The sequence below is a fragment of the Capra hircus genome, chromosome 17 (assembly GCF_001704415.2).
Source record: "Capra hircus breed San Clemente chromosome 17, ASM170441v1, whole genome shotgun sequence".
NCBI lineage: Eukaryota > Metazoa > Chordata > Mammalia > Artiodactyla > Bovidae > Capra > Capra hircus.
In genome coordinates, this window is record NC_030824.1 from 56,187,713 (window position 1) to 56,206,252 (window position 18,540).

General features: G+C 38.2%; 1 long non-coding RNA gene across 2 annotated transcripts in view; it reads right to left on the bottom strand.

The window, feature by feature from the left end:
- LOC108637891 overlaps positions 1–18,540 on the bottom strand; it is a 148,548-nt gene that overhangs the window by 59,951 nt on the left and 70,057 nt on the right. For both annotated transcript variants that reach the window (XR_001919408.1, XR_001919407.1), the window contains one exon: positions 2,747–2,963. This is a non-coding gene — a long non-coding RNA (uncharacterized LOC108637891). The remainder of the gene's footprint in view (positions 1–2,746; positions 2,964–18,540) is intronic.

Genomic DNA, 18,540 nt, shown 5'->3' on the forward strand with positions numbered 1-18,540 from the left:
AGGGTCATTTAAACAAAGTATTCAAACAGGTAGAAAAATATATGAAACTTTTTTTAAGGCATCATTCAAGTTTCTCTGACTCTATGCTGAATGTCTACACCTTTCTTCCTGATTTGTCCTCCCCAATGGCGGCAAGGTCTTTTTCACTGAGTTCCTAGAATATCGCTCTCAGAAAGTCATACTCTGCAGCAAAGGGATGATACAGGAGATAATCAGCAGGACTGACTCACTGACCATAAGCTAGCCTCATCCCACAGTGCCAGTGTCAGAGGGAGAAGCCTGCTGCAAGTTTCATGTCAGCTTATCAGATCTACTGACTATGGTGTGCCTTCTGGAAAGAAAGGAAGGGTAGGGACATTTTAGTAATAAAATAGCTTTAGGTCTGCCTGAGGGAGCAGAAAGGGTGGAATATCTTTTTCCCATGCTGCAGTGACAAGTCAGTTTTTCTATTTGCCAAGTAACAACTGTAGATTCAAACAGGAATCTTCTGAAAATAGTGCTATGGCAAAGGGATAGAATTTCAGGTGCATGGCAAGCTTTTCATGGCCTCTCTTATCAATCAATAGACTTCTGTCTATCAGAATCCTCCTCCCTGACCCAACCAGGGAACAGATGATGCCTGAGTTGTTTTTTGTTTTTTTTTTAAAGACACAATTCCTACAATCTCCAACTTCCTCAACTACTTCTACGATTCACCCAATAAATGTTCACTGAGAGCATGTCACATTTTAGAAATTGCCCTAGAGCCTATAAAGCATTTTAAAAATGAATAATAAATGAGGTGGAATACCTGTATTCAAGAAAATTAGTCTTTTTTCCCCAAATATATATATAACATCCAAAGATAAACAATTACATAAAAATTTAAAAGTTAGGAATTCCATGAGAGGGAGTCTAGAAATAGTTCCATGAGTATATGTAAATTTAATTATGTAAAAGATCATACTTCAAATCCCAACAGAAGAAAGGACTACCTATTGACTGTTATCTAGAAAAATTTAAAGAAATACCTTATCTGAACATAAAAACACATTAAAACACATCAGATGAATCTAAGAATCATAGAGCAAAACTATACATGTATTAGCAAAATTTCTATTAGAACATTCTTATAACCTTTGCTTCTAGAAAAGGCCTTTCCAGGACTCCCCAGCTGGCCCAGTGGTTAAGACTCAACGCTTACATTGCAGGGGATGTGGTTTTGATCCCTGGTTATGGAACTAAGATCCCACATGCTGCAAGGCATAGCCAAAAGATTTAAAAAAAAAAAAAAAAAAAAAAAACTAATGTTAAAAAACAGAAAAGGTCTTTCCAAGCATAAAGAGAAAAGATGCCAAAATTTAATATTCTAAAAATAAGATCTTCTGAATAAAAATTTCACCATGAATAAAGTTAAAAACAAGCAATAGAAGAGAAAAAACATTTGCAGAATATAATAAATGATCATTATTGAGAATAAAAAGTATAAAAAGTTCTAATTAAGCATAAGAAGAAGGAAAATAACCCAATATAAAAATGGGCAAAAGAGATGAGCTGACAAACTATAAAAGAGATACCGATAACCAACACATTCATTCTTCCACTCATTCAACCAGTGTTGATTGAGTCTTCCTCTATGGTAGCCACTGCCCTAGCAAGTAGACATATAGCATGAACAAAAAATACAAAAAGGAAAGGAAGAGAATTAAATATAATTTATATGATTGGCAAAAATTTACCGAGATGTGTAATATCAAGTGCTGGTGAGGATACAGAAAAATGGGCATGTCGTGAAGTTTGGGAGTATAAACTTCACAGAACTTTTGAAGTACTAAAAGTATTCGGTTGTGTATTAATGCCTATATATGGAATCTTTTTGCCTTTTCATACTGCAAAAGCCTGGCATGCTGCAGTCCATGGGGCCACAAAGAGTCAGACACGACTGAGTCACTGAACTGAACTGATACATGGAATCTAGAAAAATGGTACTGATCAACCTACTTGCAGGGCAGGAACAGAGATGCAGACACAGAGAATGGGCTTGTGGACACAATGGGGAAAGTAGAGGGTGGAACAAACTGAGAGAGGAGCATTGATACATATATATTACCGTGTGTAGAATAGGCAGCTAGTGCGAAGTAGCCATACAGCAGAGGGAGCTCAGCTCAGTGCGCCGTGATGACCTAGATGAGCGGGATGGGGATGGATGGGAGCGAGGCTCAAGAGAGAGGGGACATATGTGTACTTATAATTGATTCATGCTGTACAGAAGACATCAACACAATGTTGTAAAGCTGCTGCTGCTGCTGCTAAGTCACTTCAGTCGTGTCCAACTCTGTGCGACCCCATAGGTAGCAGCCCACCAGGCTCCCCCATCCCTGGGATTCTCCAGGGAAGAACACTGGAGTAGGTTGCCATTTCCTTCTCCAAGGCATCAAAGTGAAAAGTGAAAGTGAAGTCACTCGATTGTGTCCGACTCTTAGCGACCCCATGGACTGCAGCCTACCAGGCTCCTCCATCCATGATATTTTCCAGGCAAGAGTACTGGAGCGGGTTGCCATTACCTTCTCCGGTTGTAAAGCTATTATCCTTCAATTAAATTTTTTTAAAAAAGTATTTGAAGTATTCTGTAAGTAACGTCTTATGGAAAACCCCAAATGAATTGTTTGGCCAGTTGAATACAAATTAGCAGGATCAAGTAAAGTTGTTCATATAGTTTTACAAGCAATTTCATTTCATAGAGTCTATCCTACAGAAATATTCATACCTGACCAAAAAGCTGCAAGGATGGTGATATCTGACAGCTAGTATCTGTGGTGGGGAGAGAAAGCGGTAGCACGGGGTCCATGGAGGCCTGTCTCCACGCACTGCTGACGAGTAGACTGAAGAGAAATTCAGAGTATGTAACAGGCTTCGGAGTCAAATTACACGGGTCAAGTTCTGATCCTGCTGCCTTCCAAATGTACAAATCCAGGATTCTCCTCCTGTGAAATAATTATTGTGCATAATTCATAAAATTGTCAGAATTCTGAGAATTCGATTAGGAAACCCATCAAAAACCACGCCAAGCAGGCACATAGAATTCATCTAGTAAGTATTAATTATTAATTAATTTTGAATTACTTGAGTCAATTATAATGAGACTACATTCACATGTTATTTGTGTAGCTGAGAAAACAATCAAAACCACTCTCTAACGAAAGGCACAAATGGAGGGCTGTGAGAATTCAGAAGAGTGAGAAACCTACCAATTATAAATTTTGCCACATCCTAGACCAGCTTCTGCCTAGAATGCAACAAATGCAGAAGAATAACAAATTTTGTTGGGCAGAACCACAAACCAAAATTTGTCTTACACCTCCTTCCATAAAAATGTAGAAAAGAAAAACATAACTAATCCAATGGTCTCCTAATTGGAGAGTCTAAGTAAATGGATTAAATATTTACTGCTCCTCTAAAGATCTGTACATTTCTTTTTTTATTTTGTCAAGTTAGACACAGTTATAAAACATTCTCCTAAAAGAGTCTCTTAGTAACTAAAGCAAGTTTCAAACTTCTGCAGAAATAATTCTCCTTGATGGGAATTATATTTTTTCCTAAATGATTTATTGTTCAGTTGCTCATTCAGGTCCATCTCTTTGCAACCCCATGGGCTGCAGCATGCCAGGCTTCCATGTCTTTCATCATCTCCCGGAGTTTCCTCAAACTAATATCCATCAAGTCGGTGATGCCATCCAACCATCTCATCCTCAGTCATCCGCTTGTCCTCCTGCCTTCAATCTTTCCCAGAATCAGGGTCTTTCCAGTGAGTCATTTCTTCCCATCAGGTGGCCAAAGTATTGGAGTTTCAGCTTCAGCATCAGTCCTTCCAATGAATATTCAGGACTGGTTTCCTTCAGGATGGACTGGTTGGATCTCCTTACAGTCCAAGGGACTCTCAAGAGCCTTCAACATCACAGTTTGAAAGCATCAATTCTTCAGTGCTCAATCTTCTTTATGGTCCAACTCTCACATCCATACATGACTACTGGAATGATCCCATCCATACATGACTACCTAAAATGATTGCTATTACTTTAAAATTATGTATAAATTTTTACAACTGTGTTTTATCACTTGTTTCTTTCTAACAACAATTATTCTTTAAAGAAGTTCTCAGTGTTATACAACCATGCCAGATCAGAAGAACCACCTGGGCAGGCTATTAAAAATATAGGTTCCCAGGATCCTCCTTTGGAGAGTCTGATTCCGTGGGGCTAGAATGTGGCAAAGGAATCTGCAGTTTTAACAACCATCTGAGGCAATTCTCATGACTAGGCAAGGCTGGAAATGCCTGAGCTTGATTATCTGTGTCATAAGCTATGTCTCAATTTCACAGGAACCAGCTGATCCATGAGCTGAAACATTTCTGTGTACCAGAGCAAGTACTGACAAATTGTGTTCCTGCTCTTCTGTATGGCTTTTTCAAAAGCCTTGTCTACAAATGTTATCTCGATTTCTTCATTCCCCAGTCTTTTTTTCTTTTTTAAGAAACAAAATATATTAATACATGTTGTGTGAATTTTTAATTTTTAATTCATTTTATTTTCATTACTGGAGTGTAATTGTTTTACAACGTTGTGTTAGTTTCTGCTGTACAACAAGTGAATCAGCTGTATGTAAACATATATCCCATCCCTCTTGAGCCTCCCTATGACCCCCACATCCCACCTCTCTGGGTCATCACAGAGCACCGAACTGAGCTCCCGGTGCTACACAGCAGCTTCCCACTAGCTATCTATTTTACACACGGTAGGGTATATATGCCGATGCTTCTCTCTCAGTTCATTCCTTATCCTGTACCTCCATTTATATTGGCAAGTCTAGGTCCTTTACCTTTCCACAGAGTTTATGGTCAGCTTATCAAAAGCCCACCAAAAGAAAAACAAACAAAATGCATAAACGTAAAATTAATTTGAGAAGAATCACCATCTTTTCACTCACCAAACTGAGTCCCAGTGCCACGGTGGCTCATATTCTCACTGTATGCCCTTCAAGAAAGTTTCAAAATTCTCTCCATAAGAGTTACACGTGCTTCTGCAGATTTACTCCTAAGTAACTTTTAGTTTTTATTGCGAACATGAATGGGGTTCCTTGAGTGTAGGTGTGGATATGAAAGAAACAAAGGAAGAAATATATATTTATATAAAACAGAAAATGTGTGAAATATTGTAGATGTTGAACACTAAAAACAGCAATATAAAAAACCATCTACTTCCTTCCCCACAAGAACCAAGACTTAATCGGAATCTCATGTGGAATCTTACCTCCATGATCTTTCTTCCTTCCTCTTTCATAGTTATAAATTCGATCGTAACTTTTGTGTTAGACATTCAGTGTTTTTCTTTACGGTGCTATCACCTATTTACGATCTGTGAACAATATACTGATCAGGTTTTGATGGTTTTCAACTCAGTGAGATAAAATTATGCTGTATATATTCTCTATACTTCATTCAGTCAAAATCATGTTTTTCAACTGAACCATATTGATACATGTGACGGTTGTTCAATAACTGTCATAGCTGTGGAGTATTTCCAAGAGTGAACATTCTAAATTTTGTCTCTTCTATTGTAGATGGCCATTTTGGTTGTTTTCAGTTCGGGGCTATTATACAGAAACTGCTGGTATGAACAGTGTTATATGTATATCTTCAGGGAACTGTACCAGTTTTTATCAAGTCTATGCGTAGGAGTGGAAATGCTGAATAAGTGTCTACTTATGTTTAAACTGAAAACCGTTATTAAGTAGTGTATCATTTTAGATGCCAACATTGAGAATTTCTGCTGCTCCATATTAATGATAACACTTAGCCTAAGGCTTTTTAATTTTTGCTCATTTGTTAAGTATAGGATGGTATCTGATTGCAGTTTTATTTGTAGTTCTTTAATTCTACTGAGCTAAGCACTTTTCATAAGTATATTGGCCTTTTGATCTTCTCTTTTGTGACATGCCTGTTTAAAAATTTGCTTATTTTTCAAAACTGCATCCCTCTTTTTTGTTGATTTCTAGGAAATCACTATGTATTCTGAATATTAATCCTGTTTCAGTTATATCTGATATTGAAGATACTGAAAATTATCTTCCCACTATGACTTTTTCTGCTCCCTTCATGTGTCTTTTGATGGAGAAGTTCATCATATAAAGTGAATAAATTTAGTCTTTTGCTCTGTAGATTGCATTTTTTTGTATCCTATTTAGGAACTCCTTCCCTATTCCAATATTATAAACCTAATTTCTCATATTGCCTTTGAAAAGTTTCACAGTTTTGTGTTAAATATATGTCCTTTATCTACTTAGAATTCATATTTGTGTATGACATGAGGTAGGGATTGAATGAACTTTAAAAATTATGTCTTGCATATTCTATTTGCTTACTGCTGATGTATAGGAACAAGAGCAAAGTCATCTGTATTCAGGAACTTTGCAGATTTTCTCATTAGGTCTAATAGTTATCTGTTATTGTTTACACCAAAGACTTTGACTGTGTAGATCACAATCAACTGTTGAAAATTCTTAAAGAGATGGGAATACCAGACCTCCTGACCTGCCTCCTGAGAAACACGTATGCAGATCAAGAAGCAATAGTCAGAGCCAGACATGGAACAATGGACTGGTTCCAAATTGGGAAAGGAATACATCAAAGCCGTACACCGTCACCCTGCTTATTTACATGCAGAGTGCATCATGCAAAAACCCAGGCTGGATGAAGCACAAGCTGGAATCAAGATTGCCAGGAGAAATATCAATAACCTCAGATATGCAGAAACTGATACCACCCTTATGGCAGAAAGTGAGGAGGAACTAAAGAGCCTCTTGATGAAAGTGAAAGAGGAGAGTGAAAAATCTGACTTAAAACTCAACATTCAAAAACGAAGATCATGACATCTGGTCCCATCATTTCATGGCAAATAGATAGGGAAACAAAGGATACAGTGACAGACTTTATTTTCTTGAGCTCCAAAATCACTGTAGATGGTGACTGCAGACATGAAATTAAAAGATGCTTGCTCCTTGGAAGAAAAGCTATGACCAACCTAGACAGCATATTTAAAAGCAGAGACATTACTTAGCCAACAAAGGTCCGTCTAGTCAAGGCTATGGTTTTTCCAGTGGTCATGTATGGATGTGAGTTGGACTATGAAGAGAGATGAGCACCAAAGAATTGATGCTTTTGAACTGTGGTGTTGGAGAAGATTCTTGAGAGTCCCTTGGACTGCAAGGAGATTCAACCAGTCCATCCTAAAGGAAATAAATCCTGAATATTCACTGGAAGGACTGATGCTAAAGGTGAAACTCCAATATTTTGGCCACCTGATGGGAGGAGCTGACTCACTGGAAAACACCCTGATGCTGGGAAAGATTGAAGGCAGGAGGAGAAGGGGATGACAGAAGATTAGATGGTTGGATGGCATCACCGGCTCGATGGACAGGAGTTTGAGCAAGCCCCGGGAGTTGATAATGGACATGGAAGCCTGGCATGCTGTAGTCCATGGGGCTGCAAAGAGTCAGACAGGACTGAGCAACTGAACTGAGATATTCTTTAGTTCTCTCTGGTGGAAATTTCTTCATCAACAGTTTTTTTTTTCTTTATTTCTGTCTAGTACTTTACCATTTATTTCATTATTGTATCTATTTCATTGGTTCAGACCTCCAGCACAATACTGAGTAGAAGCAATGATAATGAGAATTCTTACATAGTTCCTGATCTTAAAAAACAAAAATGTTCCTAAAGATACAGTTCTTTCTATTTCTACTGCTGAGTTTTTTTATCATTGTTGTTTATTTTAAAATCATGAACACATGTTAAGTTTTATCAAATTATTTTTCTAAGGTGTAGTAGAGTGAATAATAACCCCTAATAGATAGCTTCATTCTAAACCCCAGATCCCGTGAACATTTTATTTTATATAATAAAAGGTACTTTGCAGAAAAATGGTACAGATTAACCTATTTGCAGGGCAGGAATAGAGACGCAGATGTACAGAACAGACGTGTAGACACAGGTGAAGGGGCAGGAAGGGGGAGTGGAACGAATTTAGAGTAACACTGACAATATATACACTGCCACGTGTGAAACAGAGAGCTGGTGCGAAGCTGCTGTGCTGCACCGGGAGCTCAGCTTGGTGCTCTGTGGTGACCTGGAGGGGTGGGATGGGAGTGGGGGTGGAGTTCAAGAGGGATGAGACACATGTCTACACATGGCTGATTCACTGTGTTGTACAGCAGAGACTAACACAATATAGTAAAGCAACAATTCCTCAATTAAAAAGAAAAAAAAAAGAATTTTGAGACGGGGAAAATGTCCTGAAATAGCTGAGTGAATTAGATGCAATCACGCTGATCCCTATAAAAGGGAGTCAGGAGCATTAGGGTGAGTGAGAAAGAGATTGAAATAGGTTACACTGCTGGCTTTGAAGATAGATGAGATCATAAGGCCATAAGAATGTGAGCAGCTCCCAGAAGCTAGAAAAAGAAAGGGAATGAATTTTCCTCTAAAGACTCAGAACAAATGCAGCCCTATCAGCACCTGGATTTTAGCACACTGAGACTGACTTTGGACTTCTGACTTCCAGAACCATAAGACACTAAATTTGTGTTATTTGAAGACAGTAAATTTGTGGTGATTTCTTTACAGCAGCAATACAGGACACAAGGGCTATTGTACTGAGTTTTAACCTTGCTTCACTTGTGATTATGGTGAAAATTTCAGTTAGTGAATCATCCTTACATTCATGAGATGACTCTTGCTTGGTTAAGATATTTCTTTTCTTAATTCAGTGGTAGATTTACTTTAGGAATATTATATTTAGATTATTGTAACTTTGTTCATAAATAAGATTAGCCTTTAACTGTCCTTTTTTATACTACTTTTTTGGGGTAGCACAATTACCTGGCCTCCTGAAAGGAATTGGGGAGCACACCCTCTTCTACTCTTGTCTATGTTAATAAACATGTCTTATAAGATTGGGATTATTGTTTTCCTTAAAAGCTTCATAAAATTCAGCTGTAAAAGGTTCAGAGACGACTGCCATTAGTTGAGACACAAACATGTCAATTGGTTTGGAAATATCTGATGCTCTAAGAATCATGGCATTTGTTTTGATAGAAAAAAGAAAAAGCCTGCCACTGTTGTGTGTCAATATGTGAATGTTCATTCAGTGTTTTAGTGTGTATAAGTCTTTACAGGTTTTATAATTTCTTTTGAATCTATTTTCTAGAAAAGTATTTCAGCTCTTTTTCAATCATTAACATGTCTGTTTATAACATTCTCTTCTTAAGCTTTTACTTTACATGTAGTGATGCCTGTTATTTAATGCCTAATATTATTTGTGCTTTCTCTTTATTTATTCAGTCTTAGAAAAAGTTATTTTATTAGGATTTTCCATCTGACAATTAGCTTTTTATTTAGTCAATCTTATATTGCTTTTTAATTTATATTTCTTTAATCATACTCATATCATTATTATTTTCTTTCTTCTATGTCATTTGGGCTTACTCTATTTTTCTCTTTTAAAAATTTTAGGTAACTACTTAGCTTATGAATTTTTAGCCTTTTTCTTTGCAAATATGTTTAGCTATTAAAGAAAAACTGGAATATAAACAAATCACTGTACCCCCTTCTTGCCCATTAAAATGTTATTAAGCGAGTTCTTTACAGTAAATTCTGTAACAAAACTCACAACATTTTCCTTCATCTCTGTCAGAGAGGAAAAAAATTTCCTCTACCGTTCTGGGTTCTTCTGGATGGTCTAAGAATTAAATTGACAATGAGACAGATGAACAGGAGAAAATCAAACAGAAGTTTAGTAACATGGATACATGGGAGGGACCTAGGAAAACTGAGTAACTCGCCAAAATGGCTGAAACCCTCACCTGAAGTATCATCTTTGGCTTAAAAAAAAAAAAAACGAAGAAGAAAAGAAAAAGATATCAGGGGTAGTGGGACTTTGGGACTTGAGAGAGGAAGAAGGCAACTGCATGGAGATGGAAAAGCAGGTGTCTGGTAAATAAATTTTCCTGGGCCATATAAAGAAAATGATATGCAGAAAGAACTCTGATCTTTATGGACCACACCTAGTCTGAATTCTTTTCAAATATCTCTGGAGATAGCTCTATCCTTTATCTAAATTCTTTAGGCAGCTATGGAGGAGGTAAAAAGCAAGACTTCCAGAGCCTTCTGTTTTTTAAAAAAATCAGCTTAAATACTCTTCATGCCAAAGAGACACATTTTGGAACAGCAACTTTTGCTTCCCTATATCACAAATGATCAAAATCTTTTGGTCACTTCAGTCCCAAGAATAGTCTAATAACTGTAATACTTAAAACAGTTGGTCCCATGTAATAGTCAAAACTCTGAAATTCATGAAAAGTCAAAACATATTCCCAATGTTCATTCAGGCCTGCTTCAGAATCTGTTGTGCAAAGAGGGTTTTGGGGTGCACTGCTTCTGTGTTCTCCATCCTCTCATCCTCTCCCCACTGAGGATCTCTACCCCTCACCCCCACCCCAGTCCATTAGTGAAACCATGCAACTCAAATTGAGACTTGAACCTACGATCTTTTAATTGAGATCACACCTGTTCTCAGGACTTAATGAAGCTCAGGTTCTTAATGATTCAGAGCAGGAAGAATTCAGTCAGAGACAAAGTGACAGGTAGGAAGTGGATTTATTTTGAAAGAAACACACAGGTTGCAAAGAGTTGGACACGACTGAAGCAACTTAGCACACACGCGCGCACACTCCACAGAGTACAGGCCATTTCAGAAGGCAAGGGTGCGGATTTTTCCAGCAACTGGGCCACCACCCACTGTTGACATTTTATATTTGACCTTGGAACCATCAAGGGACCTGTGGTTGTGTCATTTAGCTTGTTGATGTGTTGCAATCAAGTTCTAGTGGAAGTCTTGTCCACCACGGTGGACCTGGTTGGTTCTAACCATTTACATCGTGTCCTATGGCTTCATCATTCTTTTAGAGAGTGTGCCCTGTCCCCTTCCCTCCTGTTTCACTAGCATGGCAGCCAGGAATTTTCAGAGTTCAAAGCAGGAAGCCCTTTCTCTGACAGCATCTAAGATTTTAGTGGGTGTTTAATAACAGCTACCCTTCTACTCATTACATTGGTTAAGACTCTTTAAAGACACAAATTAGGGGACATTTTACAATATAACTAGCCAGCTGGCCAGCACTCTTTAAGGATGTCATGGTCATGACAACAAAGGAATCATTCTAGATGAAAGGAAACTGAGTAGGCAGGACAATTACATGCAATGTGTGATATCTTTTTGGATACAAAAAAAAGGACGCAAGTTGGACAACTGGCAAACTCTGGATAACGTTTGTTAGTAGATAGTGCTGTGTGAATGGTAATTTCCTGGCTTTCATAATTGTACTATGGCCATGTAAGATTGTAACATTTAGGAGACCTAAATGTATACAAGACTTTTTGGTACTATTTTTTTTGTGTATCTGAAATTATTTTAAAATAAAATATGAAAAAAAAAGTCTATGTGCCTGTGATCTCAAGTTTAAATCTCTAGCCCTGACCTCTCCCCTGAACTCCAGACTAGTTTATCTAGTGTGTCCAGTTTTCTGCTTATGTCCCTGTGATGTGACACAGACATTTCAAGCTTACAATTTCTTAACTTGAACTCTTACCTTATCTTCACAGTCTCGTCACAATCAGGATAAAAGTCTTTATCCTGATCCCTAAATGCCACCACTACCTATCCAACCATATTCAATCCAGCACTGAAATCTGTTGATCCTATTTACAAATATGTATCTCAAATCCATGTGACCCCCTCAATTTCTGTTGCCATGACTCTAGTCTAAGAGTCGTGACCTTGACCTCCTGTGTAGTCTATCGTCACAGTTTCCCAACTAGCTTGTCTGCTTTGACTAGGGCCACCGTCCAAGCCATTCTCCAAACAGATTCCATGTGATACCTTTAAAATGTACATTAGATCATGACTCTCCCACTTTGAAAATACTTCAATAGTGTCTCACTGTACCTAGAATAAAATTTAAAATTCTTAAGTTGGTTTAAGGCCAATAGAGCCTATACAATTTGTCTGTCCTCCTTAATTCTCTTCCAAACACACAAACCACACTCTCATCAGGCTCTTATCAGCATGCGTGAGAGTCCTCAAAAACTGAAATCTATGTGTTGCCTCAGGATCTATGCAATCGCTACTTCTTCTTCACTGGATGCCCCTTCTACTGCCTAGGATCCTCTTCCTAATAGTTTCCCCTTGACTAATTCCTTTCCACTCATCACATTCAAGTCTCAGATTAAATGTCACCTTTTAGAAGTTTTTCTTTTATAAGCATTTAGGGTAACTTTTAATTATAACTTCATTTGTCACTTATTCAATGTCTGTGTCTACCACTAAACTTCAAGCTTGGTGAGAGCTAGAATCAGGTCTGTTTTGTCCTCCTTTATATACCAGTATTTAGCTTATGCTCAATAAATACATGATAACAACTACTTTATGAGCAGCAAGCTAAATTTGTTTTATAATGATGGCCTCTGTAGGCTAGAGAAGAGGAATTATTTCCACACCTAAGCAGATGCAGAAGAGGTATCTTCTTCCATAACACAGTTCAGCATCTCCAGTTGGTGGGCATTCTGTGATTTAACATGAAATGAGTAGACTGGCCTCACATGCTGGCTGGACAGTCATCTCCCCACCAATTCCCTCTGGTAACCGTAGTCTGCAATGCATTGGGAAGTGCACATTTGGCTTCTCCCTGTATGTCAGAAACATGCACACAACCGCAACCATTTCTGAGTCTCAGAACTATGATGTTGAGACGATCTAAATTATGAAGCAAAATTTGCACTTACTGTACTTGGGTCATAAAATTCTGGGTATAAGATGGCAGTGGGAATGTTCTCATGTAACTTTCTGAACTTTGGAGGTACATGAGAGCTGGGTTTAGAGCCTTTGAAGATTTTGTTGGGAATGTATAAGTTCCAGAAGCAAAATAAGAAGAAATGAGAAGGGAGATTTCACTTTAAGGATTTTAATTTCACCGTGGAAACTTTATAATAATAAAAACAAAAAGTATTTAGATTTCAAGCTTTTCATATTATTGCCATTGTGTTAATAGGATTACTGGAATCTGTACATAATCCTCTTTAATTAACTGAGTTGCATAATCCAAGAAGGACTGTGAAACAGGGGGTGAAGTTTTTTTTAGAAAGTGTGACCTAAGAATTAACATAATCAATACCATGTGGACTTATTTCAGAACCTCTTCTGATCATTTCTGGATCTTTTCCCATGGGAGACATTCTGGACCTTAGATTTGGCTTTTAAATTCAATGGATCAAAAAGATAAATAGTGAAGTCAGAAGAGAACTTAGGCAGAACATCCTCTAATATAAATTGTACCAGTGTTTTCTTAGGTCAGCCTTCCAAGGCAAAGAAATGAAGCAAAAATAAACAATGGGACCTAATCAAACTTACAAGCTTTCGCACAGCAAAGGAAATCATAAACAAAACAAAAAGACAACCTATGGACTGGGAGAAAATATTTGCAAATGATGTGACTGACAAGTACTTATTTCTAAAATATACAAGCAGCTCATACAACTCAGTAACAACAACAAAAAACAACCCAATCGAAAAATGGGCAGAGAGCTAAATAGATATTTCTCCAAATAAGACATACAGAAGGCCAACAGACACATGAAAAGATGCTTATCACTGCTAATTACTAAAGAATTGCAAATCAAAACTACAACGAGATACTACTTCACATCAGTCAGAATAAACATCATCAAAAAGTCTACAAATAATAAATGTTGGAGAGAATATGGAGAAAAAGGAATCCTCCTACACTGTTGGTGGAAATGTAAGTTAGTGCAGCCATTATGAAAAACAGTATGGAGGTTTCATTAAAAAATCTAAAACTAGAGTTATTAATCCCACTATAGGCATACACCCAATCAAAACTATAATTCGAAAAGCTACATGCATTCCTATGTTCATAGCAGCACTATTTACAATAGCCAAGACATGGAAGCAACTTAAATGTCCATTGACAGATGAATGGATAGACAAGGTATGGTAGATACTATGCCATGTTTGCAAATGACATTGCTCCTCACATCCAAAGGTCAGTGTGGGAATGCATTTTGGTTTTTCTTTCCTGGATGTTTCTTCTCCGTAGCCTAAATTATGGGAAGATTTCAGAAAAAGTAGTTGAGTCTATAATAAATAGTCCACTGAGTTTTAGGTGTCAGTCATTAAGGGATACATTTCTGCTTCTCTTAATATAGACTTAAGGGGACACGGACCATGAAGACAGGACCTGAACTGACGGATGAAGCCAGGAAGGGAGTAAGGGGGCATCATGTAAGTCTGGACCAGCCTTAGAGACCAGGACAACACAAATAAGCCACTATATCTGTCTGGTTGCTGATGTCAGAAGCAATGCTCTGGATCTCTGTAGGCAGGAATAACTGCACCACATCTATCCTCAGGAAAATTCCCGATAAAAGGAGCCCAGATGGGTCTGCGGCAGAATGGCAATCCTGACAATAGGCGCCGTTTCCTTTTTTGTTCAAAAACCCGACAAATGAAAGGGTTCTAAACTTAAACACTGGCTGGACTAAAAAGAATTGAAGTAAACCTTGTATATGTTACATAAGTCATGACTTCACCAAATGCAAGCTCCTTGAAGGAAGGGACTTTGGTTTTGTTCCCTGAGTTATATTCTATGCCTGACAGTAGATATTTAATGTATACATATTGATAATATGAAAGTATTCCAATCTCATCATGACTTCAGCAGGGCCAGGAGGACCTGTTTGGCTTGGAACCATCATGATAGAATATAACTCTGACCTTCCTTACCTCAAGAACAGCCAAATCCAGAAGAGTTCTTCCTTCTTCCTGGTAGTGAGACCAGTCCCTTAAAACAAGCAACAATCCTTGGGTTGTTGCAAAGACACACCACTGTCTGCTTATCTTCAAGTGAAGCCAGGACAGTAGATGTCTAGTATCAACTGTGTCAAGGACGTAAGAGTGATACTGGACGAATATTCTAGTGCTGCACAGCCTGTCTTCCTTCCAAACTGAGAGCAATCACTTCTCCAACTCGGGCTTTGTACTAGCTGTTCTTTCTGCTTGGAAAGCTCATTCCCAGAATTACAAGACCCAACTACTTCTTATCATCCCTGGCTTGGTATTAGTGTCGCCTCCTCAAAGAGGCCTTCCAACCTGCTGTGGTACCTCAGTCACTCTACGGCATCAACACACTTTCTCAAGCAAGCTCATATTCTCCTTTTTCTTTGATGGTGTTTTGCTTTTGTTTTTATCTGATTTGTATCTGTCTTCTTCTAGAATGCAGCTGTAGTCATTAGTTGGGTGACTTTGGCCAGACTCTCAGAGCCTCAGTTTCCTTGTCAAGTTAATAAGTATCAAATGAAATAATGATGGAGACTGTCCTGGCATATAGTCCATTTTCAAGAAGCACTGGTTTAGAAAAAAAAGGATTATTCAATTTAGTAAGCTTAATCTTTTGAAGGGGGAAAAAATAGTGACAAATACCATTTTAAATTCTAAGAAGAAGAAATATAATTTGCTATTCCATAAATAAGAAGACACTTCTTTCAACTTTATAGTGAGGAATATATGAAAACAGTGATAAAGATAAAACTTTTTTTCAAACCCATAGAGGGAATGATAATTAAATAACACTACAGTTTTCCTTTAGTACAGTTCTTTAGATGAATAAAGAAATGACTCAGTGTTGCCAGGATTTTCCACTAGAAGCATTTTAGTTTCTCTTTAAGATTCAGAAACAGGTATGAAATCTTCTAATTTTTTGCAGAAAATTGTTAATTCCATGACTCAGGAGTGTTTTATAGACTTCTACAGTGTAATGAGCCCATCTTGTGGCCTTTTATAATATTGCTACTTTTAAAGTGAAACACATTTTTTAAACTACAGGTTTCAGTTCAGTTCAGTTCAGTTCAGTCGCTCAGTCGTGTCTGACTCTTTGTGACCCCATGAATCGCAGCACGCCAGGCCTCCCTGTCCATTACCAACTCCCGGAGTTCACTCAGATTCACATCCATCGAGTCCATGATGCCATCCAGCCATCTCATCCTCGGTCGTCCCCTTCTCCTCCTGCCCCCAATCCCTCCCAGCATCAGAGTCTTTTCCAATGAGTCAACTCTTCGCATGAGGTGGCCAAAGTACTCGAGTTTCACCTTTAGCATCATTCCTTCCAAAGAAATCCCAGGGCTGATCTCCTTCAGAATGGACTGGTTGGATCTCCATAGGTTTAAAGGTGTCATTTATTCAACAACTTCTGAGTACTCACTGTGCTCCAGGCATTTTGCTGACTGCTGGAGATGTGGTAAAAAGAGACTTTTAGGAACAGGTAATCACAGTAGGAAAGTTAAGTGCTACTGTACAGAAGTACAAACGCACTATACCAGAGTTAAGGGAAGTGCTCCGGAAATCAGAATGAAACTGGTATAGCTCCATTTCCAGGAATAACTCCAATCACTGGAGAAATCATGTAACACTAGACATTGGGTTAAACATTAATTTAAAGTCTTCCACTCCACACGCAAGTATTATATGCAGATTTTTTTTTTTAGCCACAGAAAGCTCAGTATATCTGGCTATAATCTCAATCACCCATTCTCAGAGTGTGACAAGCATAATATTTAAAAAATATCTTCCTATGTATGTCGCTTATTGGTAAGCAGGTTTTCTATCTCCCTACACCCACTCACATCACAGCTTTGAAGAAACAGAGACACAGTGATCTTTGGGGAAGTGAAGGATAAGACAGAGAATATTTTAATCAGCCAGGGAAAGAAGGGGAAAGCTTGTCCTTTACAATATGATGAGAGAAAGTGTGAATAGAGGAGAATGTGAAGAGAGAATGTGAATAGAAATAGAGAATATAACTTCCCTGGGTGTCCAGCGGTTAAGACTCTGCAATTCCAATGTAGTGGGTGCCAGTTTGATCCCTGGTTGAGGAACTAAGATCCCACGTGCCATGCAGGGCAGCCAAAAAACAAAGAAGTAGAGCAGATAAATGACCAGGTGTGCACCCAACCTCCTGGCTTGAAGGCTCTACAGGGGGAGGAGGAGGAGGTGACAGACTGGGAGGAGCATTCCTTATTCAGGACTCTAGGAGGGGCCCATAATGCAGAGTGGCCCTTGACCAAGTAATGGCCACACCCTGTATGGGTGAGACAGTGGAGAGGCATGGTCAGCCAGAGACAGGATCAACCTCTGTTCCTGGGAACAGGGCTCCTGGGATGAGAATGCACAGGCCATAGTTGGGGGAAAAGTTGAGCCACAGCCTCTGCTGCAGAGTGGACATCCCTGGCCAAGGGCAGATGGAGGGCATAACAGAGACTCAACAGGACTTAGCACTACGAGGAGCCAAAGAGAGGCCACATCAGCACAAACGGGCGATCAGCACTGGACCGAGGTGAGAAAAACTGCAGCCCAAGTTTACCAAGCAGAGAACTCAGCAGTAGACAGAGACAGTACTCTAGCAACAGGATTCTAGCAACAAACATTACAAAAGCCTCAACCCATAGCCAAGGAGGAAGGCTTTCAGCCCAAAAGCAAGGATGTCATATGGGCAACATCCATATACCCTGATGTCTGGGTCCCTCCACCCCTTCTGTTCAGAATATAGTCTTGACTCACTTCTACATCTTACACCCATGTATCATCTCATTCAGCAAAACAAAAGGCTCTTCCTCCTTAAAAAGCATTAAAGACAGAATCAGAAAAAGTTAGCTATTTTAATATATGTTCTTTCCTAATACTTATATTATCATAAGATTGAACATAGGGTTTCATGGTAAAAGTACATTAAAAATATCAAAGGAAGTACAAAATAGAAGATTGTAATCTTGACATCATTTCTCCGGAAAGATCTCTTTGGTAGAAGTGTGTTTAAACAAGCTAAAATTTTCTTTCTCTTCTTTCTCTTTGTTCCAGATGCTATGTGTACAATTAATACAACTATGATTTAAGAGAAGAGGGATTTTTTTTTTAATTCCTTCAAAGTTTTCAGATCTGGAGATCAGATGAATTTTTCAGCAATCCATTCAACTAATTTGTTTTAAGTATTTTCTAAGCATACTGTGCTGGGCACTAGACAGAACCAGTTATATTAGAAATTAAGAATGTAAGAAATGAAATAGCTTCTTAAAGGATTAGATCAAGTAAGCTGTCATAGTTTTATCAAGATGACTGATTCTCAAGCCAAGTACATTTTCCAAGGATTTAAGGTTTTCTGACTTTTTCTCAGATCACTTGGTTATAGAATTGCTTTCCTGAAATTAAAGTAAGATTAATTCTCCAGTTAAGTGGCTTTATGTCAAGTATCAACATGACAGTTTCCTTTAAAAAAAAAATAGTCCTTCTAAATAAACACTCAATTTCCTGTTTTCATATTCTTCATTCATTCAATGGACTCAATAAATATTTATTGTCTGCTTCCATGTGGCAGTAAACTGTACTAGAT